This window comes from Hemitrygon akajei, chromosome 32 (genome assembly GCF_048418815.1).
Source record: "Hemitrygon akajei chromosome 32, sHemAka1.3, whole genome shotgun sequence".
Lineage (NCBI taxonomy): Eukaryota > Metazoa > Chordata > Chondrichthyes > Myliobatiformes > Dasyatidae > Hemitrygon > Hemitrygon akajei.
In genome coordinates, this window is record NC_133155.1 from 34,397,527 (window position 1) to 34,402,402 (window position 4,876).

Consider the following 4,876-nt stretch of genomic DNA (forward strand, 5'->3'; position numbering starts at 1 on the left):
CCATGCACAATGTCATACACTTTGTCCGCTGTCATTCACCGTGCGCAGTGTCGTTGGCTGTTTATGCAGCCATTCATTGGGCACAATGTCTTCCACTTTATCCGCAGTCATTCACTGTAACAAATGTCATACACTGTGTACGCAGTCATTCACTGTGTCGAACGTCGTAAACTGTGTCTGCTGTGTTTCCCCGTGCACAATGTCGTACACTGTGTCCGCAGTCATTCACCATGCACAATGTCGTACACTGTGTCCGCAGTCATTCACCATGCACAATGTCGTAAACTGTGTCCGCAGTCATTCAACGTGCACAATGTCGTACACTGTGTCGCAGTCATTCACCGTGCACAATGTCGTACACTGTGTCCGCAGTCATTCACCATGCACAATGTCATACACTCTGTTTGCAGTCATTCAACGTGCACAATGTCGTACACTGTGTCCGCAGTCATTCAACGTGCACAATGTTGTACACTCTGTCCGCAGTCATTCACCATGCACAATGTCGTACACTCTGTTCGCAGTCATTCAACTTGCAGAATGTCATACACTGTGTCCTCAGTCATTCAACGTGCACAATGTCGTACACTGTGTCCGCAGTCATTCACCATGCTCAATGTCATACACAGTGTCGCAGTCATTAGCCATACACAATGTCGTACACTGTGTCCGCAGTCATTCAACGTGCACAATGTCGTACAGTGTCGCAGTCATTCAACGTGCACAATGTCGTACACTGTGTCCGCAGTCATTCAACGTGCACAATGTTGTACACTCTGTCCACAGTCATTCACCATGCACAATGTCGTACACTCTGTTCGCAGTCATTCAACGTGCAGAATGTCATACACTGTGTCCTCAGTCATTCAACGTGCACAATGTCGTACACTGTGTCCGCAGTCATTCACCGTGTACATTGTCGCAAACTGTGTCCGCAATCATTCACCATGCACAATGTCATACACTTTGTCCGCTGTCATTCACCGTGCACAGTGTCGTACACTGTGTCCGCAGTCATTCACCGTGACCAATGTCATACACAGTGTCACAGTCTTTGAATGTCCACAACGTTGTACACTATTTCCGCAGTCATTCACCGTGCGCAATGTCATACACTGTGTCGCAGTCATTCACCATGCACTATGTCATACACTCTGTTTGCAGTCATTCAACGTGCGCAATGTCACACACTGTGTCCGCAGACATTCACCGTGAACAAACTCGTAGACTGTGTCCGCAGTCATTCACCGTGTACAATGTCGAACACTATGTCCGCAGTGATTCAACGTGCACAATGTCATGCACAGTGACCGCAGACATTCACCATGCACAATGTCATACACTTTGTCCGCTGTCATTCACCGTGCGCAGTGTCGTTGGCTGTTTATGCAGCCATTCATTGGGCACAATGTCTTCCACTTTATCCGCAGTCATTCACTGTAACAAATGTCATACACTGTGTACGCAGTCATTCACTGTGTCGAACGTCGTAAACTGTGTCTGCTGTGTTTCCCCGTGCACAATGTCGTACACTGTGTCCGCAGTCATTCACCATGCACAATGTCGTACACTGTGTCCGCAGTCATTCACCATGCACAATGTCGTAAACTGTGTCCGCAGTCATTCAACGTGCACAATGTCGTACACTGTGTCGCAGTCATTCACCGTGCACAATGTCGTACACTGTGTCCGCAGTCATTCACCATGCACAATGTCATACACTCTGTTTGCAGTCATTCAACGTGCACAATGTCGTACACTGTGTCCGCAGTCATTCAACGTGCACAACGTTGTACACTCTGTCCGCAGTCATTCACCATGCACAATGTCGTACACTCTGTTAGCAGTCATTCAACTTGCAGAATGTCATACACTGTGTCCTCAGTCATTCAACGTGCACAATGTCGTACACTGTGTCCGCAGTCATTCACCATGCTCAATGTCATACACAGTGTCGCAGTCATTAGCCATACACAATGTCGTACACTGTGTCCGCAGTCATTCAACGTGCACAATGTCGTACAGTGTCGCAGTCATTCAACGTGCACAATGTCGTACACTGTGTCCGCAGTCATTCAACGTGCACAATGTTGTACACTCTGTCCACAGTCATTCACCATGCACAATGTCGTACACTCTGTTCGCAGTCATTCAACGTGCAGAATGTCATACACTGTGTCCTCAGTCATTCAACGTGCACAATGTCGTACACTGTGTCCGCAGTCATTCACCGTGTACATTGTCGCAAACTGTGTCCGCAATCATTCACCATGCACAATGTCATACACTATTTCCGCTGTCATTCACCGTGCACAGTGTCGTACACTGTGTGCGCAGTCACTCACCGTGCGCAATGTCCTACACTGTTTCTGCAGTCCTTCAGCGTGTACTGACTCGTACACTGTGTCCGCAGTCTTTCACCGTGCATAATGTTGTCCACTGTGTCCGCAGTCATTCACTGTTTCGAATGTCGTCAACTGTGTCTGCTGTCTTTCACCGTGCACAATGTCGTCCACTCTTTACGCAGCCATTCATTGGGTACAATGTCTTCCACTGTGTCTGCAGTCATTCACTGTGTCGAATGTCGTAAACTGTGTCTGCTGTCTTTAACTGTACACAATGTTGTACACTGTTTCCCCAGTCCTTCATTGTGCACATGTCGTACACTGTGTCCGTAGTCATTCACTGTGACCAATGTCATACACAGTGTCGCAGACTTTGAATGTCCACAACGTCGTACACTATTTCCGCAGTCATTCACCATGCACAATGTCGTACACTGTGTCCGCAGTCATTCAACGTGCACAATGTTGTACACTCTGTCCGCATTCATTCACCATGCACAATGTCGTACACTCTGTTCGCAGTCATTCAACGTGCAGAATGTCGTACACTGTGTGCTCAGTCATTCAACGTGCACAATGTCGTACACTGTGTCCGCAGTCATTCCCCGTGTACAATGTGGAAAACTTTGTCCACAATCATTCACCATGCACAATGTCATACACTTTGTCCGCTGTCATTCACAGTGCACAGTGTCGTACACTGCGTCCGCAGTCACTCACCGTGCGCAATGTTGTACACTGTTTCTGCAGTCCTCCAGCATGTACTGACTCATACACTGTGTCTGCAGTCATTCACCTTGCAAAATGTTGTCCACTGTGTCCGCAGTCATTCACTGTTTCGAATGTCGTAAACTGTGTCTGCTGTCTTTAACTGTACACAATGTCGTACACTGTTTCTCCAGTCCTTCATTGTGCACAATGTCGTACACTGTGTCCACAGTCATTCACCGTGTACAATGTCGAACACTGTGTCCGCAGTCATTCAACGTGCACAATGTCGTGCAAAGTGTCCGCAGTCATTCACCGTGCGCAATGTAGTACACTGTGTCCGCAGACATTCACCGTGAACAAACTCGTAGACTGTATCTGCAGTCATTCACCGTGCACAATGTCATACACTGTGTCCGCAGTCATTCAGCGTGTACAATGTCGAACACTGTGTCCACAATCATTCGCCATGCACAATGTCATATACTTTGTCGGCTGTCATTCACCGTGCACAGTGTCGTACACTGTGTCCGCAGTCACACACCGTGCGCAAAGTCGAACACTGTTTCTGCAGTCCTTCGGCGTGTATAGACTCGTACACTTTGTCTGCAGTCATTCACCTTGCGTAATGTGGTACACAGTGTCCGCAGTCCTTCTTTGTGTACAATGACGTCCACTGTTTCCGCCGACCTACATTGAGCACAATGTTGTCCACTGTGTCCGCAGTCATTCACTGTTTCGAATGTCGTAAACTGTGTCTGCTGTCTTTCACTGCACTCAATGGCGTACACTGTTTATGCAGCCATTCATTGGGCACAATGTCTTCCACTGTATCCGCAGTCATTCACTGTAACAAATGTCATACACTGTGTCCGCTGTCATTCACTGTGTCGAATGTCGTAAACTGTGTCTGCTGTCTTGCCCCGTGCACAATGTTGTACACTGTGTCCGCAGTCATTCAACGTGAACAAACTCGTAGACTGTGTCCGCAGACATTCAACGTGCACAATGTCGTACACTGTGTCCGCAGTCATTCACCATGCACAATGTCGTACACTGTGTCCGCAGTCATTCACCATGCACAATGTCATACACTGTGTCGCAGTCATTCGCCATGCACAATGTCGTACACTGTGTCCGCAGTCATTCAACGTGCACAATGTCGTACACTGTGTCGCAGTCATTCACCGTGCACAATGTCATACACTGTGTCCGCAGTCATTCACCATGCACAATGTATTACACTCTGTGTGCAGTCAATCAACGTGCACAATGTCGTACACTGTGTCCGCAGTCATTCAACGTGCACAATGTTGTACACTCTCTCCGCAGTCATTCACCATGCACAATGTCGTACACTCTGTTCGCAGTCATTCAACGTGCACAATGTCATAAACTGTGTCCTCAGTCATTCAACGTGCACAATGTCGTACACTGTGTCCGCAGTCATTCACCGTGTACATTGTCAAAAACTGTGTCTGCAGTCACTCACCGTGCGCAATGCCGTACAGTCTGTTCGCAGTCATTCAACGTGCAGAATGTCGTACACTGTGTGCTCAGTCATTCAACGAGCACAATGTCATACACTTTGTCCTCTGTCATTCAGCGTGCACACTGTCGTACACTGTGTCTGCAGTCACTCACCGTGCGCAATGCCGTACAGTGTTTCTGCAGTCCTTCAGCGTGTACTGACTCGTACACTGTGTCCGCAGTCTTTCACCGTGCATAATGTTGTCCACTGTTCGCAGTCATTCACTGTTTCGAATGTCGTAAACTGTGTCTGCTGTCTTTCACTGTACACAATGTCGTACACTGTTTCCCCA